Source organism: Saccopteryx bilineata, chromosome 5 (genome assembly GCF_036850765.1).
Source record: "Saccopteryx bilineata isolate mSacBil1 chromosome 5, mSacBil1_pri_phased_curated, whole genome shotgun sequence".
Classification (NCBI taxonomy): domain Eukaryota; kingdom Metazoa; phylum Chordata; class Mammalia; order Chiroptera; family Emballonuridae; genus Saccopteryx; species Saccopteryx bilineata.
The window spans coordinates 259,766,335-259,793,389 of record NC_089494.1 but is presented as its reverse complement, the minus strand read 5'-3'; the positions used below and the strand labels follow the sequence as shown (position 1 = coordinate 259,793,389).

Sequence of the window (27,055 nt, the reverse complement as noted above, 5' to 3'; positions counted from 1 at the left end):
GTCAGCAAACAGTCCAGGCACGCAGGGCCAGCCTTCCCCCTTGCCCCATCTCCCACTGGCAATGCCCCGTCAGAGTGGCAGTAGGCACTGGGCTCCTGGCGGTGAGCCTCTGGTCCCGTTAACTTGTCCTGCCTGGCACCGATGTTTTGATGAGAGGCAGAGCTTCTTAGAAGGCCCCAGACTCCCAAGGATGAACAAAGTGAACCCTGTCTTTCTCTGTGCAGGTGGGCGAAGAGGCCTCAGAGGAAAACCGGTCCCCTCTTTGTTTACGGTGCTCCCCTATATCAGGAAGGCCATGCCCTTTGTCCGTCCTGCACTGATAAACAAGCCCTGGGTCTCAGGGACTCTAAACAGCAAGTCTTCCCCATCAGCGGCACCAGGCTGCCTTGGGGATGTCGACCACATACCAGACGTGGGGGCCTCCAGGGAGGGGCCGTGGTGTTTTCTCGGTGGAGGTTCCCTTGCGCTTGGAATTAAATGCAAACTCCTTCCAGGCCCCGGCGGGACCTGCCGCCCTTCCAGCCTCCATGCACTCCTGCAAACCCAGCTCCGGCCTCCCTGACCTCGCTGCTGCTCCCGGCATGAGGAGCTCCCGCCAGCGCTGGGCACTGGCATTCGCTGTCCCTCCCTTTTCAGGAGGCAGGGCCCCGGGTTCAGAGGCCTGGCTCTTTCCTGCTGTTCAGATTTGATTTCAATGGCTGGCTGCTCCGGCCAGGGACCCCACCTGCTCACTTCCCATCACCTTCTTCCTCACCGTCCGCTCACAGCCTGCTTGTGCTGTCGGGAGCCGGAGGCGTCTGCCTCCCTCTGTCTGCTTCTCAGCTGACGATGTCCATTCTGTGCTGGCTCCTTGGCAGGGTCCAGGCTTCCCTGTTATGCTCCCCGCCCCCCCAGGGACTGGTGTGATTTCCGGGACACCGTTGGGGCCAGAGATCTTATCTGCCGAGTGGACGTGTCAGATGGAGTGGCCAGTGAGGTGAACGTCCGGAGGTACCGAGAAGGACTTTCAATCGACCCAAAGGGAAACTCAATAGTGTGTCGAGGAAAACAACTGCATCAAAAGGTACTGAGTGTGTCGTCCCTAGAGAGTCGAGCAGAAACCAGAGGCAGACATGGGGAAGTGGGACAGGACGGAAGGGGGAGGGGGAGCTCAGCCTGTCTAACGGTCATTGGATGAGGCCACCTGAGAATCTAGAAAATACGTTAATTAAAAAAGGAGGGGAAGCAGTAAAATAAGCGTGCAAAAATATTTTAATTTCGTCCTTAAGTCTTCGTATTCCATGATTCACATCGTGACCCAGATTTCAAATGTAATTAACTACAAGACATCCTCCGAGTCCCACCCCTGGAAGAATTCACGAGTCAAATGAAATACCAAGAAGTATGTCACAAGAGGGACACTTAACCGTGTTGGGAACAGTGGTGTCTGTGCGCCATCGACAGAAACACCACCCCAGCCTTCCGCACCAGGCCGTGACACAGCTGTCACCAGCCAGAGCGCCTCCGGGGGAACAGAGAGGATCAGAAAGCTCAACCACACACATCCTTAAAGGGATTTAACCGAAGGGTCGGAAAGGATGAGATAACGTACAAGAGGGCCCACCAAGTGCCCGGCAGGAAGCGCTCACCTGTAAAATCACCCCTTCCAGTACTTGCAACAATATACGTGGGCGGGGGTTACTCTCATTTTATTTTACTTTTCTTTTTTTAAACAATGGGAAGGTAGCATACGGGTAGTGGCAAAACAAAGTCGTTTTTGCACTTGGGCAGATTCGGGCTAGAATTCTTATACTTAACTGACCTCCAATAGGTTTCTTCCCCATCTGGGTTCAATGTGCAATTAGGCAAAAGGAGCTAAAACATACTTTCTACAAATGCCTTTGTGATTAAGGGGACCCTCCACAGCACATAGGCAGTGCGGGGGCCTTGCTCCCCAGGACAAACAGGAAAACATGCTGTTCAGGTTGAATGACCTTCCCAAAGGTTACAGGCCCCGGGAGGGTGAAGAATAAAATTCCACAGGCCATCTCTAAGGCACGCTGCACGCCTTCTCCTCTGACCGATGACGCCTCCTGTGGGCGCAGGGGTGCCGGCAGGCAGGGGAACGTTAGCGGGCACGTGATGGGCTGGCAGAGAGGACCAGGACCCGAGCTATTCGACTGCGGCGCCATGCAGAGCCGGCCTCTCTGCAGGCTTCCCGGGGTGCGGAGTGATTTAGTTTCCCCGGAATGTACTGAAACCTGATTAAAGACGGTTTAAACAACAGAACTGTCACTCCCCTGTCCAGAGACATCAACAGCGTAAGATCACGTGTTCACCTTCAAGAGTCCCGCGTCTTCACGTTCTCCGCTGCACAACTACTTATGCACACTTTGCAGCGGCATCAGATTTCCCTCGTTGGCAGGTCCTCTTGGAAACCAAGAAAGAGGAAACAGATTCCCCTTGTGCCTGTCAGTCCGAGGCAGGCAGTGCGCGCTCAAGCCTCGCATACATATTTATTTTCTGGAAATTGCTTACACATGACACTCTTTTCAACAACAGCTGACATTGGCTTTTGTTCGGATTTACTTACGGTAATTGCTGTGAGGTAGGATGGGTGGAAAGAGTTCAGAGTAGAAAGGACTCAAGGTCAGTCCACAAAACGTTCGTAAGTTCCCCTGGACCACATTTACTATCTGAGACAGGAAGTGTAATTGGCCCCCTTTCCCCTTGGAAGAAAGGGTGGGACCCGCCCGTGCCCTCCTCTGGCCCTTCTACCTCCCCTGCGGCCACATGGGCGGTGCTGGGAGGGTCCATGTTTACAAAAGGGGGACTGGAAAATGAGGGTAACTGCAGGACGGAAGGAAGGAGGCACCCAGGCAAGCCAGGGAGGGCAGCTCGGTGGGGGGACAGGAGCAGGGCTTTGGGGCCAGGAGAAATAAATCACAGTGTGGTTTCTGAGCCTCTGAGAGCTCCAAGGACACAATGGCCCGCGGAGGGGGGGGGGGCAGGCAGCTTGTCCCACAGGGAGCCGGAAGTCCACCGGGCAGCACTCTTCTCCAGGTGAGGTGAGCGGTCAGGGCAGAGGATCAGGCTTAGGAGATGCAGGTGAGAGGTGACTTAAGCTTCCCGCTCAGGAGCTCTGGCTGCCCCGTAACAACTGCCCAGCCCTACGCTTTCCAAACTCAGACCTCAGACGTGCACTCCAGTCCCCTGGAAATCCCCATCAGCATGCGGACCCTGACCGGGAGGTCCGGGAGAGGCCCGGTGTCTGAGTTCCCAGCAAGCTCCCGGGGAAGGCGAGGGCCCTGTGCTGGGACCCTCGGGGCACCTGTGCCCACTTGGGTTTGGTTTCTGACCGCCTTGGCCGTGAGCCGGGGTGGCCGATTTTCCTTCGGTTTTTGTTTCTTACTGTGGTTGGGCAGTTTGTTTTTAATTGCAGGATAAAAACTGTGGTAGAGGGATCAGCCTGGCCACCAAGGTGGTCTTGTCCTCAGAAGGGGTGGAGGGGGATGTAGGGCTTCATAGAGGAATTAGAGCCCCCAAGCCTGGCTCAAAGCTCAGCTCTGTAACGTAAAATCCTCCAGGCAGCGTTGAAACCGGGAGTCTTAGACCGACTGCACCGGCCGTGGGTTCCCCGTGTGAGGATTAAATAGAGTCGTCTATGTGCGTGCTGGGGATATGACCACATCGCCTGGCCCATGGCAAGCCCTCCAGTCGTGGTTGCTATTTTTGTTCCTGAAAAAAGAAAAAAGAAAAAAAAGAAAGCAGTGTGGATGGACTAAATGGGATCCAGGGACAATAATTAGCCAAACACATTTGTTCTCGGCCCAAAGTACTGCAGTGGTTTAGCCAATCAAAGGCTCAAGGAAGGAGGGACAGAGACCCCTGGACAGGGTCCAGGCTCGCTGCTTAGACGGGGTACGCAGTGGGCGGGTCCTTTGTGAACGTCGCTGCATGAATGACGGGCAGGCAGGGGCCCGCGCCAGTGAGAAATCCGGAGGAGGAGCCCTCTCTCGTCAACATGCCTGGTCTGCGCCGCTGTGCACGCAGGCGGCGGTGACCTGAATAAGTCCTTGGGGAGAGGCAGGATTCACGGCCCAGGCAGCCCCCGCGGAGCGCCGTGCAAGGAGGGCGGGAGGGCCCCCCTTGTTCCTGGGAGCAGCTGAGTGGAAAGGGGGGTCGTGCCAGCTGACAGGGAGCAGAAGCCACTGCCTCCGCTCAGGCCAGTGCACGTGGCTTCAGTTCCCGCTCCAGGTGAGCCCCAGCCTGCACACAGGTGCCCTCTGCCTGGGGGACCCTCCCGGCCGGGGTGGACAGGTGACATCACTTCACGGATGGAGATTACTCATGAATTCCATGCATTTCCCCAGAAATGACCAAGAGAGACACATGAGACATTGGAGGCCAAAGGGCCATGAGTCATTACCTTGTCATGCCCTGATCCCTGAAGAAGGGAAAGTGGAGGTAGGCAGAGAACAGGAACCCCAAGGTCCAGGCCGCAAGGGGTGAACTGGGTCAGAAAGCAGGGTCTCCTTGGACCTGGACCGCACAGCATGGGAAGCTGGGCTTCCTTTGTGTTGGGGTAGCAATCATGAAGCAGTTTGCTGCTATCAAGAATTATGTACAAACCAGAGTATGCTCTCCTTCTGGGTTGGCAAGGGCAGGCGAGGACTGGTCTCATCTCTGGGGCCAGACTGTGTGGACTGCATGTTTGTGTTTTCCCAAATGCGTGCATTGAAGCCCTCATTGCCCAGCGATGAAATCTGCAGGTGGGGGCTTTGCGCGGAAGTTAGGGTTAGGTGAGGTCTTGGGGTGGGACCCTTGATGAGATGAGCATCCTCATTAGAAGAGGAGTGGAGACCAGAGCGCTCTCTGCCCGGAAGCTCAGAAGGAGATGACAGCCATGTGTGAGCCAGGAGAGAGCTCCCAGCAGGGACTGAGTCTGTTGACATCTTGATCTTAGACTTCCCAGACTCCAGAAGTGTGGAAAACTAAATCCTGTTGTTGTCTGAGCCACCCAGTCCATGGTATGTTGTTATGGCCACCCGAGCAGACCAATGCACAGCCCTTAGAAGAAATAGTCAAGTGTCTGTGTGTAAATCTTTCAAGGGGTCATGCTTGCCTGTCTCCTGGATTCGGACAGGTGACGTCAACTTACAGAGTTGGTTTGCTGGTGCAGCCAGCGGCCAGAGGCAGTGTATGTGGGCTGTCCAGCTGCTGATCGCTCTGCAGATGTTGCTGGAGGTGAGGGCCCAGTGCAATCTGAGCTTTTGCTTTTCTAAGACTCAATCATTGCTATTTACGTGAAAACTCCTGATTTTTATGAATGTAATAAATGGGTGTTCATTGCCACGTAAGAAGAACTGGAGGGGAAAAAAGACCAGAAGGCAAGTCTGCAGAGACTGATGCCTGAGGTCGGTGCTCTGCCCACAGGTGTTCACTCAAACGTGTACCAGGCACCCACAATGCCTGGCAAACAAGGCTGCACAGAGTTGCTGGGGATTCAGAAATAACCCAGTCTCTGTCCCCAGGAGCACCCCGTAAAGCGGCAGACACTTAGGCGAGGAAACCAAGCCTCGTGTTTAGCGGGATACAGATCTAGCCGCAGCCCCACGCCAGCCCTGAGCGCAGACCGAGCTGGTGGAGGGGCAGGGAGAGCCGGTCTGATTCCCTGGGAAAGGCCATCATGTTCAGGCACAACCTGGGTGGAGACTCGAGCCCGCTGGGCCAGAAGCCCACAGGGATGTGCACGCGAGCAGAGTCTGCAGCAGGAGCAGGGCTGGCAGGTGTGGGCACCTGGCCAGTGCTGAGCGTGGCACTGGGCACAGTCTACGGGAGGCAGGGGGACATGAGGCTGTGCCGGCTGGCAGGACCACAACCTGAGATTTAGATACACAGGAGACTGTCGGAGCGGTTGTGGAAAATACAAAAATAAATAACAGTGCTTGCGAGAATGAGGAGAACAGGGAACCCTCAGGCAGTGTTGGTGGGATTGTTTTTGTTTGTTTGTTTTATTGATTTTAATTTATTTTGCTTACATAAATTCTAGTGTCCCACCGAATATATCTCCCTCCCCCCTAATCCCGAATTCTCCTTGATTCCCCCTTTGTCCCCTCCCCCCAACATCCTCCCCCTTCCCCTTCAGTATTTGCTGTCCTGCTCTCTCTATATCAGTGGTCCCCAAGCCCCGGGCCGCGGACTGGTACCAGTCCGTGGGCCATTTGGTACCGGTCCACAGAGAAAGAATAAATAACTTACATTATTTCCATTTTATTTATATTTAAGTCTGAACAATGTTTTATTTTTTAAAAAATGACCAGATTCCCTCTGCTACATCTGTCTAAGACTCACTCTTGACGCTTGTCTCGGTCAAGTGATACACTTATCCGTCCCACCTTAAAGACCAGTCCATGAAAATATTTTCTGACATTAAACCAGTCCGTGGCCCAAAAAAGGTTGGGGACTACTGCTCTATATAATGCCGTGAACTGGTGCAGCCACCATGGAAAACAGTATGGAGGTTCCTTAAAAAATAAAAACTGAGCTTCCATACAACCCAGCACTGGATAATTTATTACCACTTCTGGGTATTTATCCAGAAAAAGAAAAGAAAACAAAACAAAAACACTAACTCAAAAAGATACATGCTGTGTTCTTTACAGCAATATTTACATTAGCCCCAACGCAGAAGCAACCGAGGTGTCCATTGCTAGACGAATGGATGAAGACGTAATAGTTCACACAACTGAGTATTACTCAGCCATAGGAAGAATGAAATCTTGCCATTTGCATGAATGGACCTAGTGGGGATTCTGCCGAGTGCACTAGGTCAGGGAGAGACAAGTACTCTCTTGATTTCCCTTGTACGGAGACTCTAAGAAAACAAGACAAATGAGTAAACAACACAGCAACAGAGCCACAGATACAGAGAACAAACTGACGGTCGCCGGAGGGGGTCATGGGGTGAATGAGAGGAAAAGAGGAACAGTGGAGGGAAGAGCACCTCGGCCACGGGACACAGCCCTGAGCTCGAATCCCAGCCCCGCCCTGTCCGGCTGCAGGTCGGGGCGGGACTGGGAAACCGTGGAACCCACAGCTCAGCCGTGGCTCCAGGGCTTGTTTCTGTCTCTCCTTTTGGAAATGCCTGTCCTTGGTTTAACCTGATTTGAAAGCATACATGTCAGGGGTCCCTTAGTATATACATGCAGCGTGACAGGCACCGGGGATGGGACAGTGATCAACACATCCCTGCCTGCAGGGTGTTGACAGGAAGGAGGCCCAGAAGGCTGGGAACACGGCACCACAGATGGTGTGGGTATTACGGTGCCCACATCGGCTCCTTCTCTGAATGAAACCGTTGCAGCTCACGTGACAGGTTAAAGTCCAGGGCCCAGCCTCCTCCCCTCCCCCCCACACATGCACGCACGACTGTGATGTCTACTTGTCCCTAACTGGAAGATGCTTAAAGACCACATCCATGTTGACTATTCCTAAAGCCTTCAGCTCCAAGGTTCTGCAAAATGACTTAGTATTTCATTTCCTTCTGATTCGAGCACTAACTGATCTAGAATATATTCGCCTTGAACGGGGAATGCCTGTCTTATTATCTGACTCACCGCGGAAACTTTAAATGCCATTGGACCTCTTCAGAAGAACTGCACCTCGATACTGCACCTGATACAAACATTGCCTGAATTCCCCATAGACTCTTCTTCTCCGTTCAGCCTCTGCAGACTAAATACAATACTATACGTTACGTCCAATCATCTCCAGACTGACCGCCTAGTCCTTCTGAATGTCAGTGCAAAATGATTTAGATTTTATGCTTTTGAACTATTACTTATTTATTATTACTGAAAGTGGCATCAGGGGGACACGTTCGGGAATCGTCAGGATGAATGCGAAGAGCTTGGAGGGGCGAGGCTGTTGGTTAAGAACGCAGACCTGAACTCTGACTGTCCCTGACTCCCTCTGGATGGCCAACAGCAAGTCGGGTGACCTCCGTGGGCCTCACCGGCTCACCTGAAACAGTATCAGCTTCTGGGAATTATTGTGGGAATTAAAGGAGCTATTACTACGTAAAGTGCTAAAAAGAGAGTCCGGTACATGGAAAATGCCACCAAATGTCACCGTCATCGACGTCAGATCTCCATCTTCCCGGGTTGTGGCTGATAAAGATTGCATTCAGATGCCTGATATTGCTAACGAGGCTCACCTCAGGCACACAGAATGCACCGCCACGAGGTCTCGCTGGACAGGGCCAATACCCAGGAGGAAGCAGGCTGCTGAGCTGGGTGTTGGAAGCTGGGGTCTGGTCCCGAGTCCCCCCCGACCTCTGTGTGACCTTGGCCAAGACTCAGAAATGCTCTAAGCCTCCTTTACAAAGGGAAACAACTGTGTCCCACATACTAAAGATCATCTGCCCTCTTATATCTATCTAAAATATGAAGGATTTAGAGAACTAAGAAATATATTTGTGTGTCATGGCAAGATGCTATGACCTAAAATTCCACTACGGTTACAAGTAAGCCATAAAGTTCTATCACTTGGACTGACAGGGAAAGACCAGTATCATCTGATTTCATTCACATGTGGAAAACAAAACAAATGAGTAAACAACACAGAAACATATCCACAGATACAGAGAGCAAACTGACAGTTGCCAAGGGGGTGGGGATAATGGGTGAGTGACAAGAAAAGACCAACGGTGGAGGGAAGAGCACCTCGGCCACGGGACACAGTCCTGAGCTCGAATCCCAGCCCCGCACATTCCGGCTGCAGGTCGGGGCCGGGACTGGGAAACCATGGAACCCACAGCTCAGCCGTGGCCACAGGGCTTGTTTCTGTCTTTCTTTTTGGAGATGTATGTCCTTGGTTAAACTGACCACTTCATGGGCCAAAGGTGGCAGCAACATAGATGACATTTCCATACCGCTGAGGTTGTTTCGATGAGGAGAAATAATACAGCTTCTAGTAGGAAAGATGTTATTTCCCTTGGATCTAGTCCCTCGAATTGCATTTGCTGTCCTGGTTCTATTCAGATCATACCCAATGTGCACTGAATAAATATATATTAGTTGGACCTAGGACTTGATTAAGAGGTGAGTTGGCTAGAATAGGGAACAGTCTATAAAGCATGCTGAGCCATCACGGGAACAAAACAAGACAAAGAAAAACAGCATTGTATGTAAAGCTTCTCAGTAACAATGAACCAATTAGAAGAAGCCCTTCGGCCCTGGCTGGTTGGCTCAGTGGTAGAGCGTTGGCCTGGCGTGCAGGAGTCCCAGGTTTGATTCCCGGCCAGGGCACACAGGAGAAGCGCCCATCTGCTTCTCCACCCTTCCCCCTCTCCTTCCTCTCTGTCTCTCTCTTCCCTTCCCTCAGCCAAGGCTCCATTGGAGCAAAGTTGGCCCGGGCACTGAGGATGGCTCTGTGGCCTCTGCCTCAGGCACTAGAATGGCTCTGGTCACAACAGAGTGATGTTCCAGATGGGCAGAACATCGCCCCCTGGTGGGCATGCCGGGTGGATCCCGGTCGGGTGCATGCGGAGTCTGTCTGACTGCCTCCCTGTTTCCAACTTCAGAAAAATACAAAAATAAAAAAAAAAAATAGAAGAAGCCCTTCAGCCTGGGGTTGGGGAAGAGGGGTTGGTTGCATGTGATACAATGAGATTCACCTTCACCTGACCTCAAAGGATCAGCTTAATGACCTTCTAGGCTGGGTGGAGTTGGCTCACTCGAGAGGGACAGGACTGGAAATGGTGTACTATTTTCCTTGCTCAAGTAGTATGTAAATCTGGGAGTGAGCGGAATTGCTCAGAACAACACAGAAGGACTGGGAGCTGCCGCTGGGGACCAGCTTCTTGGCTCTTACCACATATAACAATCAAGCTCTCCCTAAATAAATGAAGAAGCAACCTTTAAAGAATAGGATGTGAGAACACCCAAGTGTTAACCTGCCCAGAGGACCCACAGTTCAATCAGGATCTGAGTAGACTTGCAGCATATCAGGCACTGGGCAATTAGAGATAGAGTCGACATCCTGACCCCTCCCTCAAACACCACAGGTGCATGCAGGGGTGTAGGGCTGCGCTATGAGCTTCTGCAGGAGAAAATTATTTAAATTATATGGAGAAGTAAAGGCAAGGCCAAACCATGCGGTGATTATGGGGGGGGGGGTGTCAGGGCTGTGAGGGGGCAAGGGCGGGCTGCTTGTTAGCCGGGCAGACAGATTCACAGAGAATGGACAACTGATCTGCATCTATCACACATCAAGTTATTTTTGGTCCTATAACTGTGTCGAGAGATGAGGAAAATTGCAACGGAGCTGCAGTTGGAAAGAGTTTGTGTGTTAAAATCAAAGAAGAAAAATGGTGTGGGAATGAGTGATCATGTCCCAACAACTGGCTTTCTTCCTCCAGCTCTGGGTGACGAATGCAGAGAAAGCACGGGCACTGAGGGAGGGGCTGAAGAGCACACACCTGTCTGCAGGGACTTCACACGTGGCTCCTCCCTGTGCCGTGTCAACTGAATCCGAAGGGACCTCGCAAGGGTTCACTCGTACCGTATCGCATTTCCAGTCCCTCCCCAGAGGAACCTGTCCCACAAGGTACGTGTGCGTTTGCGTGTGGCACACATGTCTGCGTGTGCAGAGGTGCTATAGCCCCCAGGACGAACTTCGTTTTCAGGACTTGTTGCCCCTCACTTGTGCGCCTGAGACCTACAGAGTTTTATTGACTGGTGTTGCCCCCAATGAATTCAACAAAAAAGAAAGAAAAGAATAATTAATAATAATAATAATAATAATAATAAAGACTTGGTGCTCCTCTCACACCCCCTGGAGGCCATTCATGCAAGCAGGAAGCTGGCGCGCGCTGGGGGGTCCTGCATTTGTTAGCCCTGAGGACGCTTCCAGGAGGGTCAGTTTCCAGAAACACCAAAAGAATAAAAACCGACTGTAGTCGCATTGTTTTTCTCCTTGGACAGTGACCTTCAATCCCCCACAGCTGGTGTGAACACGCAGGCCTGGTTTCGTACTCCCGACGGGGACCAATCCTAAACCAGCGGGCTCACTCCTGTCCCACCAGCCACGGGAAAGGAGTCAATTTGGCCAAAGAATGATGCTTCAAGTTCAGTGAGGCTTTGAGGGCTGTGCTGAGATTCCTGGGTCGGCGCTCCAGAATTTGTCTTCAAATGCTTGGATTCGTAGGGAAAAGGGTGTGTCACGCTGTGTGTCACTAAACTGAAGTCCAAGATTTCGTCTGACAATTATTATTCCGCCCCCTCAGACGTTACCCAGGAGCATGTCATTCCCGCAGGACCTGTCCCCGGGAGCACTGTCCAGGGATACAGCAGGAAGACAGGCCCCTGCCAGCCCCCAGGGCCCCCTGGAAAGGGGAAGGTGGGGAGGGAACCAAGCACGTCCTGCCCAGTGAGATGAAGGGGCTTCAGAACAGACACTATTCTAGCAAGTTACAGGCGGCCAGGAAGAGGAAGTGAGGGACACACTTCGTGGAGAAGGCTCTTTAGAAACAGACAGAAGTCTACTGAGGACAAAAATCAAGTTCACGGGATAGTTTAACTCAGCGGGGCCTGGTGGCATGGGGGACCCAAGTCCCAACAGGTGGCCAGATGTCAGCCAGAGCCCTTCCGCTGCTCTGTGCCACCTGGGCCCCGCGCCTGGGGGTCAGAAACCAGCAAAGGCGGGCTTCTCCTTCCAGACGACAGCTGTAGACATGTAGCTGCACACGGAGCCGCCAGGAGAGAGTTCCGGGAAGGACAGAACAGAGGCTGACCTTGACTTTGCCCGGAGAACATTTCCTCGGGTCACCTGGATCCCTTTTTGGAGCAACGAAGAATGGCTGGCTGCCCAACTGAGCTCAAGAAACCCGAGCCTACTCATCCTCCGTTGGGCGAAGGCTGATGTTTCCATTTATAACAATGGTATTTTTATTTCCCAACGCCCGGGATCTGAGACCCTCCGCCCACCGCCCACATAAATCCACTCTTCATTTGGCAATCGTGCTGAATATCCTGGATCAAGCACGAGGTACAGGGGACCCGGGGGCAGGCGGAGCTCCAGGAGCCCTGGTTTGTCCTGCAGGGGAGGCAGGAGCTGTTTCCTAAGGGACACAGCCAAGCCAACAGCACCCTAACAATGCCACCTGTGTGCCGAGGAGCCTCCAGGACAGCTGAAAACAGTGCCTTACTGTGGCCGTGCTGGTAGACGCCCACATCTCAGGGCCTCTGCCTGTGTCCCCCAAGGGCTGGCGGTAAGACTGCCCTCACCCAGGTCTCTCCGAGACCCAGAAAGACAGAGTGCCTGTGGACAGGAGGAGCACGGATCACCAGTCCCAGAGGGGAAGGACGCGGATGAAGCAGGAGCGCCTCTGCAGGCTCCAGGCTCCAGGCTGGCCAGGACGCACTAGACCTCTCCCAGCCCAGCCCACGGGGCCCCGTGGGCCCCCAGAGAGGAAGGCCAGTACAGCCCTATCGCGTGCCCAGAGGAGCGCTCCCCGATTTGTCATGGGGCGGGGAGGGGGTGGGTCAGGAGGGCGTCCCAGACAGCCCTGAAAGAACCGTAGGATATGGCCTGAACCTGCTGAGAACGGAGACCCAGGTGCAGGGCTTGGAGGCGGAGGGCACAGCCCGTGCGTGCGTGCGGGGTGGAAATGTCCGCGTCCCTGAGGAACCATGGGTGGCAGCGTGTACAGAACAGAGGGCGCGGAGAGAGGATGCTGGAACGCCGAGACTGTGGCTGCCAGGAGGTGGGACTTGAGTCTCACCATTACTTTTTCTATGAAAAACAAAACAGGCAGAGGAGAGCCCGCACTGAGCACGCCCCCTGCAGCGAGGCTCCGGCGAATCTCCGCCTTTAATCCTAAGGTGTCAGAAGTGCTGGGTGCTTAGGTTTTTCGTTCCACCCGTACTTCCTGGGTGCCAGGCACTGGTTCAGGCCTGATCCAGGTTTGGTCGCTCTCGACGATGTCCCCACATCCTCCTACCATCTAATCTACTGAGTCAGATTAAGCATTAAAGTGTATGAAAATGCATAATTAAAAATCACTCCTACGGGAGGTTTAGAGTGACTGTAACCTAGTGGCGTGCATGTCTGGGCTCAGATCTCTACTTGAGGTCCCAGTTCTGTAAATAATGGGCATCCGTGGGACATTCTGCAGCAAGGGACAGAGCAGGGGCCTGATTATGTTCTGCAAAGTTTGCTCCAGGTCAGAGGAAAGATGAACAGACAGAAAGACAGAAGTGGGCCAGCGCAGGCTTACAGCTAGCTGTGAAGACACGAAACAGTTTGTTTCCACCTTATTATTTACTTATTATTGTGTTATTTTCCATGCAATAGGTTTACCCGCCCCCTGTACTGCAGGTCGCAAATGGATGTAAAAATCACAGAGCTGGGGAGGAAAAAAAAAACATTGCAAAACCCGGAGAAGAGCTTTGCATTTCAGCCGAGGGCAGCGACAGAACAAGCCGTAGAAAGCTGAGCGGCAGCACTCACAACTGCAGTGTACGAGCGTGAGTGGAAACAGGTGCTTGAGGGCAAGACTGACCAATGCAGGGTCCCTGACCGCCACTGGCCACCGACCGCCCTCTTCCACCATTTCCAATGACTGCGTGCCTCAGTTTCCTCTTCTGTAATTTCAGCCTGGGGGCATGTGACTACCTTGGTGGGTAACGGGGCCCACGGGGAAATCTTCTGCCGGCGATTGAGAAAGAGTTCCTTCCCTGATTAAAAGAAGAGAGCCTCCCCCCACCTTGCCCTCTCCCCCCATTAGAGTGGAGATGAGGGACGCTGCCCAGGGCTGCTGTGGCGCTCTCTGCAGGGGACAGGGGTCAGCCAGAGGAGTGGGGAGGATTGAAGAGGCTCTACAGTTAGATCCTTAATGACTTTCCTGATCTGCTTTTCAAACAAATGCCGGCTTATCAGAGAGAAAAGCTGATGACTCCTACTAAGTGTTACATTATAGACACTGACTGGGTACCAGGCTCTTGACTGGGTGTTGGACAGACATTAGAAAAGGTGACCCTCCTGGCGAAAGTCCAGGAGGAAGTATCATTCCATCCAGCAAGCAAGGCCATCAAGACTCGGGAAAATGAAATCATTTCCCCAATGCCAAATACCTCACAGGATCCGCACCCTCTGGAAGCAGGGGGCGTTCCCCTTGGCTGAGTCACCAGGAGCTCCTCATGGCCCCGGCCCCAAGGATGCGCTGGCCTCCCAGAAATGGTCGTTTGTCAGGATATGTGTGAAGACGGGGCTTAGGGATTAGGAAGAGGTCAGCATTTCACAGGGAGGAGCTGGGGCGGAACAGACGCTGCTCTGAGACTCTCTTTAGTACGAGCTGATGATTAGTAAACAGGAATGTAAAACCAAATCGAAAGAAATAGCCTTCTGGGAGTCAGAGGGCAGCAAGGGGCACCGTGGCTAATCCCTCCACAAGATGGTACTCGGTTCCCTTGTCTTCGGTGTTTGTTGGTGGTTTTATGCCATCGGAGAACCATGGAGTTTATATCACGTTCCATATTCTCTCCAGGTTCACCATTAAAGTCTTGGTGTCCTTCCCTCAAGGTCATGGGCATGCAGTTGGGGTTCTGAACTTAAAGGACCGTATCTGGGGGTTTAGCCAGGGACTCTGCCAGGCTGCCCTGCCTCAGAGTGTCGCTGGATCTCCGTGTTCTTCAGGTCCTTGGGTCTGCCTGTAAGAATGTCCTTGTCCTGCTTCCCCTTCTGTTCCCTGGCCCCCCACCCCCGGGCTCCGTCCCTCTCTCCCTTTCTCTCTGGTTACTTTGTGACTTCCCTGAACAGCAATTCCACACCTTTCCTACATCACTGCTTCTAATAGGTGGGCCCAGGAAATGAAATTGTAAGGTTTGCTTCAATCATATCAATTATGACCATAGAAGCAGGCCCTGGCTGGGTAGCTCAGTGGTTAAAGTGTTGTCCCAAGGTCGTGGGTTCGACCCCTTAGTCAGGGCACGTATGATAAACAACTAATGAGTACACAACTAAATGGAATACCGAAGTGAAACAACAAGTCGATGCTTCTCTCTCTCTCTGAAACCCATGAAAAAATTAAATTAAAAAAAAAAATCATAAAAAGACTAAGAAACAAAGGACAAAAAAACCCAGATACGGTCCCCTGCATACCATGCTTGAGAGGCAGCCCATGGTCTCTGTGACAATGACGCCAAGTGTGCAATGAACGGGCCGGCCTTGCTTTCATCGTCTTATGAATAGCATCTCTTTCTGGGTTTTTAATGCTGACTATGAGCCAGGCACTGTGAAAACGCCCGACATAACTCCTTTGGTTTAATGCACGCTAAGTGACCGTCTGCTGTCATTTTAATTACAGTATGTCCGTTTTCCAGATGTGGAACCTGAGGCTCGGAGGCGAGCGGTCACTCACCCCCCATGACGTGGCTGAGAGACAGCAGAGTGGACTCTGACCCAGATCACTCTGCTGCCGAAGCTGCACGCTGACCATTAGGCTGCCACGTCCTCTTCTTGGCCCACACCCCGTACAAACACGCTGCTAGGAAGCAGTCCAGGTCACGTGAGGAGTTAGCAACATCATATGCAACAGAAACTGATTATTTTTTGGCACGAATCACATCTCACTACTGAAGAAAGCACAAAACCCTTAGAAAGGTCCACATACAACAAGCATCTTATTAATTTAGTTCCTCACCAGGTGACTACCTGAAATGTAAATGAGCCATGTTGACATGTCAGAATGCCATGCTCCAGCAGTCACAGGGGAGATGTTGAACTCAGTTTACAACCCGAGGTCATCTCCCCGGAGCTGGTGTGAAAGACCTTTGAACAGCTGCAGAAGCTTTGGACTCACTGGTGGAGGGAGCAACTGCAGGTGTGAGCTTGCAAAGCCCAGGGTCCCCCTGCGGTGAGTGCAGCGGGGCCTCGTGTGAGCCCGGCCGCTGCAGGTGCAGCCCTGCGGCGGTGTTCGTGTTGAGTAGGGTGCTGCCCTAGTGGTCTCATGGGTGCAAAATAGCTTCTCCCCAAAGGGCGTGGGGAATCACCTGTGTGCGCCTCTAGACACGGGATAATCCGGCTCACTTCGTAAATGCACTGAGAATTCTGATTGGGTCCACAATTCTTTCACTTCTTCCAGCAAAAATAAATAAATAAATAAGTAAATAAATAAGATCTCCTTGGCTTGATCTGTCTCTCAGCTTCGTAGAGCAAACAACTCTTCCTTTTCTCCTTTGGACCAGACCTGGCTAAAGCATTTCACCTTCAAGAGTATTGGACTCTTGCCCTGGCCGGTTGGCTCAGTGGTAGAGTATCAGCCTGGTGTGTGGAGGTCCCGGGTTTGATTCTCCATCAAGGCACACAGGAGAAGCGCCCATCTGCTTCTCCACTCTTCCCCCTCTCCTTTCTCTCTGACTCTCTCTTCCCCTCCCGCAGCCAGGGTTCCACTGAAGCAAAGTTGGCCTGGGCACTGAGGATGGCTCCATGGCCTCCACCTCAGGTGCTAAGAAGAGCTCAGTTGCTGAGCAATGTAGCAATGCCCCAGATGGGCAGAGCATCACCCCCTGGAGGGCATGCCAAGTAGATCCTGGTCGGGTGCATGCGGGAGTCTGTCTGTCTGCCTCCCCCCCCCCCCCGCCCCGCTCCCCCCCCCTTCGCTTCGCACTTCATAAAAATACAAAACAAAAAAGACTATTGGACTCTCTTTTAACTATGTAGGGTTGTAGAACTTTCACCAAAGTAACCGCTCAGGACTGTTGCCACAAGACTAGGGATGTTTACTAAAACATAGGCTTTCCAGTTAAATTTCAGAAAAAATAAAAAGAATAAGTCATTTCTTCATTGTTGGTGTCTGGACTATACCTATACCAAAACATTCTCTGTTGTTTGTCTGAAATTGAGATCTCTCTGGGTGTTCTGTGTAGTTCTTCGGTAAATCTGGCAACTCCCTACAAGAAGAATGCATGTTTTCTCGAGCATTCTGTGAGGCATTTCCTATTGGCTTCTCTTTTAATCCTCATTAAAAAAAAAAAAAAAAAAAGCAACCCCGCGAAAAACCGTTTATTTCTCGGGATGCCCGCAAGTCCGTAAGCAGGAGATGAGCAATTCAAACAGATCTGACTTCACAAGCCAGCCTCCTTGTCCACAAGAATAACTCTAACATCTAATCCGGAAATCTGTAACTGACACCTTCTCCCTCCTTCCTACCCAGGGCGCTGGGGAAAAAAAAAAAAAAAAAAAAAAAAAAAAAAAAAAAAAAAAAAAAAAAAAAAAAAAAAAAAAATCTGGCCTCAGACATAATTAAAGTAAAACGCAAGCGAGTTTTCCAGCCGCGCCACCGAAGTGTTTATTTTTCTCAGCACAGCTCGGAGATGTGCCTTTTCATTCCGGCCACATCTGCAGCCCACCGTCCTCCCCCTGGGCTTTAACTGCTGATATAGGGCTCCCATTTACAATCCCAATGAAAGAGGGCGCCCATTTACATAGAATCACCTGCCGGGCAGTGTACCTGATCTGGGGGAACTCCCGGAGAGAGGCACCAGGCGCCCAGGGTGCCGGAAAGCGCTGGAAGGAGGGAAGTTCTCGCTGAAGGCAAGGAGACCCGCGCAAAGGTCTGGAATCTAAATCTACTTCTTCGCTGACGGAACACAGGGGCCACGCGGTCGGTCCCTCCAGGGACCTCAGGGCAGGTGGAGAGTCGCGGCCGCGGGTCTGGGGTCTGCAGCCCTCGTTCTGAGGGTCTGAGAAAACGTGTTTCCGGTCCAAACCTCCCTTCCTCAAGCCTAAACGGAAGATGCCATGAGCTTCCACCTCCCGGGTCGGGCCGGGTACAGGAGGAAAGGAGACAGTGCACCTTATCATACTATACAAAAGAAAAAAAAAAATGATCATTTTCATCCTCTTTCTTCTTTCCACAATTTTTTTTTTCATTGTTCTTTAAAACTGGTTTCATTCCTTCCGCCGCATGGTGCTTCCGCGCGGCCCAGAGTCCACTCGGAGAAGGGTTCTGTTACCGTGGCCGTGCACCTGGGCTGACCACACCGGGAACCCTGGTGTGGACACAGGAGTTCTCAGGCAGGGCTGGGGGGCTCCCTGGGTTTCGGCTCTGTGTGACCACCGTTCTTCGGCTCTTCTTTCCAGGCCTCTCTCTTTCCTTAAGGATGTTTTCCCGACCCAGATTCCCCCAGGCAGAAATGCTTCCTCAGCTTTATTTTCTGAGCAACGAACGACTTGGGCCCTGAAACCCTGAAACGGTGTTTCAGAAACTGGTGGGAGAAACGAAGAGGACACATACTCCTGGGGGTGGGGGTGGGGGTGAGATGAAGTAAGCAGGGGAACCAGGGACCAGTGAAGTAACAAGATAAACGCTATTGTAACAAAAGCTTGCGGTGGAAGAAAGTGTCGCAATTAAAGAAATAAATGAGTGATTGGAGGGGTGGGTTCTCAAGGGAAAGGTCTGCTTAGTGAAGGGGTCAGGAACCTTTCTGGCTGAGAGAGCCATGAATGCCACATATTTAAAAATGTAATTCTGTGAGATCCATACAATGACCCATGTACCTTACGCATTATCCAGTAAAAATTTGGTGTTGTCCTGGAGGACAGCTATGATTGGCTCCAGCCACCTGCAACCATGAACATGAGCGGTAGGAAATGAATGGATTGTAATACATGAGAATGTTTTATATTTTAACGTTTTTTTTTATTATAAATATTTGTCTGCGAGCCAGATGCAGCCATCAAAAAAGCCACATCTGGCTCGCGAGCCATAGGTTCCCGACCCCTGGTTTAGTGCATGACACAGGCAGAGGCCAAACATTATTATGCATTGACCCCCATATAGGAAAACTTGCTAATTTATCTGACTGCCATACTAAATATTAACCTGTAGGTTCCTCAAGATCAAGAACTATTTTTTATCATTTTATTTATTGATTTTAGAAAGAGAAGAAGGAGCCCTGGCCAGTTGGCTCAGTGGCAGAGCATCAGCCCAGCGTGTGGAAGTTCCGGGTTCGACTCCTGGTTTGGGCACACAGGAGAAGCGACCATCTGTTTCACTACCTTTGCCCTCCTCTCTCTCTTTATCTCTCCCTCCCTTCCTTTCCCGCAGCCATGACTCGACTGACTCAAGTGTGTTGGTCCCAGGCACTTAGGCACTAAGCCTCAGGCACTAAGAAGAGCTCGGTTGCAAGAATGGCCCCAGATGGGCAGAGCATCAGCCCCAGACGGGGTATGCCAGGTAGAGCCTGGTCAGGGCACATGCAGGAGTCTGTCTCTCTACCTCTCCTCCTCTCTCTTGGCAAAAGAAGGAAAATAAATAAATAAATAAATAAATAAACAAACAAACAAACGAGAAGAAGGGGGAGAGCGAGAGAGTAACATTGATTTGTTGTTCCACTTATTTATGCATTCACTGGGTGAGTCTTCTATGTGCCCTACTGGGGATCAAACCTACAACCTTGGCATATCAGGACAATGCTCTAACTGAGCTACTCGGCCAGGGCTAAGAATTTTTTTTTTTTTTTTTTTTACTTTGGGCACAACTTCCCTGGCAACAACATTCAACAACAAGGGCTGCGCAGATCTGAGACAGGGTGTATCAGTTTCAAGGGCACAGTACATTTCACACATAGAACACATTTTTAAAATACTTCTATCTTGTGATACAAAGATGAAGTTTCGTAATAAAAAAGTGTCTTTGCTGGCTAAAAAAATCAAAGCTTCAAAAAAATCTTCACAAATGATAAGGTCCAGGCTTCAAGTGGGTTTAGGAACACAGATCTAAAAGATTCCTGGCACAAGTCAGATGCTTGGTGAAAAAAGATGTTGGATGCCGGACTTCTGAGTCAAAATTCAGTAGTAAGGACCTCCTCCCGTACTCCTCGCTCACCTGTGGTACCTGCGCTTTGTGATCATGTCTTTCCTGCTGGTCTCTAATTTCCTAGAGGACTGGCCCTTGATCGGTTTGGTTCATTAATATATATAATATATTCTAGCACTTAATATAGGCATACGGTTAGTTCTCTATAAATGTGTTCAATCGTCAATTTTATTGAAATTAAGAGTATAGGCTGTTAATGGGGGTTTACCCACAATAGCCACTTTCAGAATATAATCAAGGGTCCAAACTCTCACACTTAAAAACCTTTTATGTTGGCCAATGAAACTTACCAATAGTTATGAGGGCTTTGCTTATATTGAGTCGGACACTAAACTCTCAGATCCCTGGTTTGATCCCAGCTCCTTGACATTTCGTACAGGCCCTCTGCAGACGTATTGATATCCTCGGCACACCACTGTCTAACACGGGATAGATTTTACTTATCAATCTCCCGCCATCTGTCTCTTCCACCGGAAGATACACATGAAGGCAAGGATTTTCACCTGTTTCTATTCCCACAGTGTCACCAGTGAGTAGAACATCACTTGGTATACGGTTGCAACTCCATAAACATGTGTTAGAAGAATAAATTTGGGCTGTTGTAACCACTTACTAGGACATAAAACAGACCACCACAAACAGTCTGTTAATGTGCAGGTTAACTCACTGGAAGTCTGTCTACACTACATTCTGGACACGCTTTTGCCCCGTTAGTCTGAGTAACTGATTTTACTAAGTCTCATATTGCAACCAATTTCTAATTTCCTGTCTATCCCCCCAAATCAAGAACTCATAGATTGGAGGCCTGTGGGACAGATAAGAGGCCCGCCTCAAAGGTTTTTTGTTTGGATCACATGGTATTATTATTTAGCAATACTGAATTTAGGCCCTGGCTGAGTAGCTCAGTCGGTTAGAGCATTGTCCTGATACACTAATATTGTGGGTTCGATCCCCAACTGAGGCACAGACAAGAATCAATCAATGAGTGCATAAATAAATGGACAACAAATTGATGTCTCTCTCTCTCTCTCTCTCTCTCACTCTTGCCCTCCCTCTCTCTCTCAAATCAATAAAAATATATTTTTTTAAAAAATTAGAAATATTGAATTAATTGCTAGTACTTAAAAATCAGCAGATTCTATACAAAATTGTGAATTTATAACCTATCTTGAAAAAAAAAACCTATCTTGAAAAAAAGAAAATAAAAGCAAAAACAGATCTGGCAAGACTGGGCCTGAGGTCCCACTGGTCACCCCTGCGCTGGGTCTGAGCCACACCACCCCCTTCACCCAGGGCCAGGCCCCAGGCCTGTTTCCAGGGCTGTTTCTTCCCGACAGCTGAAATGCAATTGAGTTTGCGACCCCTGCTGGAAAGCTACCAAAAAACATGCAACGCGGAAGAAAAAAAAAAAAAGGAAAAAACAGATGCCCACTGGGATCTATTTCCATTACGTTCAGGCTATTCTTGGAAGAGTAATGCATTCATTTCTCTAGAACTCTCATGGTTCCCCATAACTATTGACAAATTATGGCCCAGTAAGTATTATTCTAACGGCCCTGGAAAGAACTAGGAGCTTGTTCCTGTGGGTAGAGGAAGCTGAGAATGCCTCATGCCCGAGGCAGGCCCGGAGATGAATCGTGAGAGGCTGTGCCTTGGCTGGTTACAGATGAGACTAACTCGGAGAGGGAGGGAACTGACTCGGAGACCAGGGGCCACCTCCAGGAATTGAGGAGCAGCTGCCAGGCCAGCCTTGGAAAAGGAGATGGGAAGACCGTATCGCCAGGGAACAAGCCAGGATCATGCCACGGACACTGCACCTCTGGGACATCCTGGGACATCCAGGCTGCTCAGCACGTGCCTCTTGAGTCACGACCCACGGTGATAAGGAAGCACTCAACTGCCGTAGGGACCGTTAGCTAGTCCTTCAAGATTTCGGGTCCCATGAGGGATCACCAACTAAGCCCCAGCTCCAGGCCTGGAATTTGGGCAAGGAAGGAGTGCCCCATCTCCCACCGAAAAGTCTCTTTGTGCCCTCTGAATAAGAGGGCTGTTTGGTTGCTGGGAACCTTCCAACACGCAGAGGTGCACACGGGTTAAGAGGCCTCTGTGTGGGGGCGGGAGGGCGAGGGCAGGGCCGCAGGGGGAGTGGAGGGAGGGCAGACAGACCTGCATCCCAGTCGGGAATCCTTTGCACCTTCAGAACGTTAATTAAGTTTTCTGATCTGCAGATTCCACATCTTTAAAATAGAAAAGATGCCCTCTGCCTGTGCGCAGCACAGCGTCGCCGGGACGACCCAGGTCAAGCCTCCGTTCACTATTCACAGATACTCATCAGACCTCTATTAAGAGCCAGACACTTCACAACGTTCTGGGGACAAATTTTTGAACACTGAAAACACAATTGAGAGCCAGGACTTTATGCTAATGACAGATTTAGACAAGGAGGACCCGGGTCATTCCTGAAACTGATCAGGTGGCACTTTTCCCCAAGGGGTACACTCAACTTTCTTCTTTATTTCATTTTATTTTAATTTTTTTGATTAATCAATAGTGGGCCCCTTCTTCCAAACTATGTTATCTTAAGATACGCAAAATGCATCAAGCTAAAAATGAATTTTAAAAACCTCTATAACATGTTACTCTGATCTTAAAAACAAGGAACTACTGGTTCTGAGAAGCAGTGAGGCCTGGTGCTGGTGGATTTCAGGGAGCGGCTCACAAGGTATACAGGTGCATTATATGACATCTTCTCTTTCATTCAATGTTCAGTCTGTGTAATTCGGACAGACACACACGAACTGCCATTCACATTGAAATAGACGAAGTACAACGTGCAGGAAAGGCTAATTAAAGAACCCTGTTCTTTTTTTTTTTTCTGGTCAGTGTTTCAGAGTTGTTGAAATGCCCTTCATGTGCATTTTCTCACTTTCCCATAATCTGTCCATCTCTGTGTCGCAGAGGAAGGACCTGAGATCCGAGAGAGAAAAAATCATTTGCCTAGGGTGCTGGTGGAAGAAGCTGCCTCCAAATTCAGCTAACGCCCTTGTGTTCCCCTGCCGGAAAAGGGCAGCTGAGCTAGAAAGCACTGGGTCATCAGTGGGCTTTGAAGGAAGGCAGAGACGTCAAAGTGAGGGAGAACAACCCCGGACTTTTCCAGACCAGATGGAAAATTACAGCTTTCCACAGTTGCTGGAAAGTTATTGCATCCACCACCCAGCAGCGAGAAAGTTGGTAACTCCTCACTCATCCACAACTGTCTCTCACGCGGGGACCCTGGCCAAGAGGCACGGCCGCCCGTAAACCTGGTGTCTGAGCCAGGACCCTGGATACATGCAGGCTCAGTTCCATCAGGACACTGATACATGTTACCGTCCCTCCCTCCAAACTCTAGCTGCCACAGAGGGAGCATGACTCCGTACTGACAGCGGCTGTGTGCCACCCCGGTGGGTGCCGCGGTCTGGGAAAGGCGGTGGGCACGGATCTGGTGGGTTGACACCAGCCAGCGTATCCTCCCAGCCTTTTTCTGCTCACTAGCATATTTTAATTCAAGAAAGACTTCCACATGGCTTTTCCTCTGAAAGAGCTCTGGGGACTTTTCTGGTAAGAGAAAAAAAAATTTTTTGACACTAAAAACACAAACCCCAACTATACTGTGGAGTCAAAGTGAAAGGTTCTCAGACATCCACGCTATGCAAAGCCCTGAGTTAGACCATAGGACTCGAGGTTTCATACTGGGCACGCCAACCACAGAGCCAAGAACCCTGATGACATCTGCAAGTTCAAGGTACCTCTTTCTCACCAGTGTTCCAAGCGGGCGCGCGCACGCGCGCGCGCGCGCGCACACACACACACACACACACACACACACCTCCCATCTTAAAGCTGCAGTGTCTTCTACACCAGGCAGGCTCGGCCTGGTGTCGCAGCCCAGAAAAAACTCTCAAGAAGCCTCAGTAAAGGGCCTTAATTTGATGCCACAGTTGTAATTAACTGCCGAGTGAGGAGTGCTTAGTCACAAAGTTGTCACCCTTGTCAAACTCGGGCAGAAAAAGTTGGACGCACTGACGCCAGGGAAAGGCTAGCTTCCAAGCTGAGCCTTTTCTGTGGAGCGCCGGGGGAAACCTTATGTAACACAGTGGTCCATTTTAGTAAGTCACTTCTGCAGTCTAACGGGAGGAACACATCTAGGCACTGGGAAGACAAAGCATAACGCACGCGGTGATTTGCAGCCCAAGTGTTCATCTCCTGGAATTCCACTAGGTCGGGCTTATTGTAATGGTTCCCAATTGTCACTGAGAAAAGAGAAAGCAAAAATAAGAACTCCCAGTGCCAAAGCATGGGCTTGAAAAATGCAGGGAGGCAGAAGTTGGGTTATCTCTTTCTCCTTTTTTAAAAAGGTGGAATTCTTGGAATTAACCCTTGAGTATAAATTGGTAATTGCATTTCAACAAATTAAGGTGCCATTTGGCTGCAAAGCGAGAATGCACAATTCAGGCCCAGAGGACCCTGCGTGCTCACTGGCTGCAGCCACAGAAGCCGGCAGAGCACCCGCGCCCGGGCCTGAGGGACGCGTCCCGGCCTGGCTCCACCGGCAAGCGGCAAGCGGCAAGCGGCGGGCGGCGCAGAGGAGCGGGTGGTACCGGGGTTCTCGGAGTTCTATCTGCTGGAGGAGGAGCGGGCGCACTGCGCTCCCTCATCCCTCGGCTGCTCCTGGCGGCTGCTCCCTGCTAGCAGGGTACCGCTTCGAGGAGCGCAACGCGAACACAGCGGATTTGGTTCGCCTCCCCAGAATTCCTCCCCCCCCCCCGCCCCGAAAGCATTTTGGTACAAGTACTGGATAAAAATAGCCGGCGGATAACGCTGGGGGAGGAGCGAGACTCGCGCAAGGCGAGGCAAGGACGCGACTGGTCCTGCGAAGTAGGGGGCCAAGAAGGAAGGAGGGATGCAACCCCGCCCCCACCTCAGGAGAGAGCGGTCTCTGGGAGAGAAATCGCGGACGCCCACCGGGCGAGTCCGCGAAGTCTAAGACCTACAGCGCCGGCCACAAACGCGTCGCCGAGAACACCCCGCGCCCTGCATCCCGGCTTCTGATCCCGCCGCCAGCCCATCGCATCCCGCTCTGGAGAGCCGCGCTCCGGCTCCCAGGGCAGGTGGGGCCAGACCAGAAGCGGCGCGCAGTCTGTCGCCCAGCTCAGAGAGCGCACCTGGAGATGTCGGGCTCCTCGAAGGTGTCCTTCGCTCTGAGCTGGGGCTACAGACTCCCACCGCGGGTTGGCGCCCCGCCTCCCCTCACCCGCATGCATTGCCGCCACCCATAGTACTCGAAATAGAAACAGAGGCAGGAAAAAAGAAAAAAAAAAAAAGGCGTTGGAGGGGCGAGGGGCGGAGGATTAAAAAGTGATAGGAAAATTCAGGACCGTGTATGATTGTCATTCGGGGAAAGAAGCTTCTTACTGTCAGGCCTGTTGCCTCACTCCCTGCTCGGAGCATCCCTGCCCCTCGGGAGGTGCCCCATCCTTTCTCCACTCCGACCGAAAGCAGAGGCAAACCGGACCGAGGTTTCCTCACCCTGGATGCTCCCTCAACCGACTGACTTTCTTGCTGACTGTATCCTCGCCCCAGTTCCCAGTCCAAGTGGTACCCGGGATCCACTGCGCTCTGCGCTGCTGCGTTCCTGCGCCGTAACAGGGAGCAGCGGTGCGCAGAGTCGAACCTCCGACTCGGCCTGGGGAAAAGAATCCACTCCACTAAGAGTCAGAAACCCGGACACCTGCGGGCAAAATAGAAACCGTCTCTACGGACTTGCAGAGCTGGGGAGCCGGAGCAGGGGGTGAGGAAGGCAGGAAAACCCCGAGTTTCTATTTCCTCGTTTCCCTGCATCCACTACACTTGCTCCAGCCCCGACTCACCTTGCACTCTGCGCTTGCCCTAGGTGCGGGACGCCTGGCCGAGGCACCTCAATCGCCCCCTGGCTTGCCGCTCCCCAGACTGGTGGCCCCCGTCCGGCGCGTTCCGCACTCACCTGAGCTGCGCAGCTGTCCAGCCGGTCCGTCGCCCGAAGTCGGTTCTCGGGCTGGGCCATGGGCAGCGCCGTCGAGCACCAGCGGCCGGCGGAGCGAGCTTCGGGACACCCGTATCAGGCGGAAGAGAAGGGGCGCGGGCACCCAGGAAGCCGGCAGTGGCGACGGCTGGCAGCTGTCCGCGCTCCGGCGACTTTGCAGGCGCGAGGCTCAGCGCGGAGTCCGGCGGAGGGGAGGAGCAGGAGGAGGAGCAGGAGGAGGGGACGCTGGAGGCCGAGCCCTCAGGGAGAGCGCGGAGGGCAGAGGAAGAGCGCGAGCGCCCACTGCTGCCAGGCGCGCTCTGGTGCCGCCCCGAGTCGGCCCGCTGGGTGCTCGGCTCGCTCGCTGCTCCGCGCTCTGTGCCGCCGGGCCCACCGAGATTCCCGGCTCCAGCTGGCAGTTATAGGAGCAGTCGGTCCCGCCCACCTGGAGCGGCGGTTCCTTGGGTTTCAGCCCAAGGGGGCGGGAACCAGCGCGACCGGGAGGGTGGGGCGGGTTGCGGGTTGGGTGACTGTGCCTTCGCTGCAAACCTGGGGCGTCCGGTCTCCTCCGTCACCCTGCTAGGAAAGGGCAGGTCCGAACCCCGAGGCCACCTCTTCCTCCACTCTCCAGTCCCGCCAGGTCCCCGATACCTGCGCCCCTCCTTCGCGCGTCCGCAAAGCGTGTTCCCTTCCGGGCAGGTGACCCACCTTAGGTTCCGATTCTGCCTGCGCCGCCCGGGAAGCATGATGAGCCACCCTCGGGCGCTCACAGCGCTCACGGAGCGACCGGGCCGGGACGCCAGCGGCACGGCGGCCTGAGTCGGGCTTCTGCTCCGGAGCGTTCCCGGTCGCCATTGAACACGCCCGCCCCCTTCGGTTTGGCGCCTGGCAGTGGAGGATGATTTACCAGGAGAGCGCAGAGAATTAAGCTCTGCTCTGCTAGTGCACGGGATTGCAAACGTCAGCTCTGAAATGCAGCAGGGTCTGCCCCACCACCTGCCCCCCCCCCCTCCCAGTTCCCATGGATGGGAGGTTTTGTGTGACAACTTGGCCATTCAGTAGTTCAAGTTAAAATTTAAGATTTCCCGAGGCAGGAGATTTAATCCCCTTACCCAGGCCAAAGCCAGTCACCTCAAAGGCATATCAGCAAA

General features: G+C 52.1%; 1 protein-coding gene across 3 annotated transcripts in view; it reads right to left on the bottom strand.

Moving 5' to 3' along the window:
- The window catches only part of HS3ST1 (heparan sulfate-glucosamine 3-sulfotransferase 1), a 40,479-nt gene extending 13,729 nt beyond the window's left edge, over positions 1-26,750 (bottom strand). For all 3 annotated transcript variants that reach the window (XR_010731913.1, XR_010731914.1, XM_066280063.1), the window contains exon 1: positions 25,887-26,750. The gene's annotated coding sequence lies outside the window, so the exon portion shown is untranslated. The remainder of the gene's footprint in view (positions 1-25,886) is intronic.
- Positions 26,751-27,055: the final 305 nt, after the last annotated feature.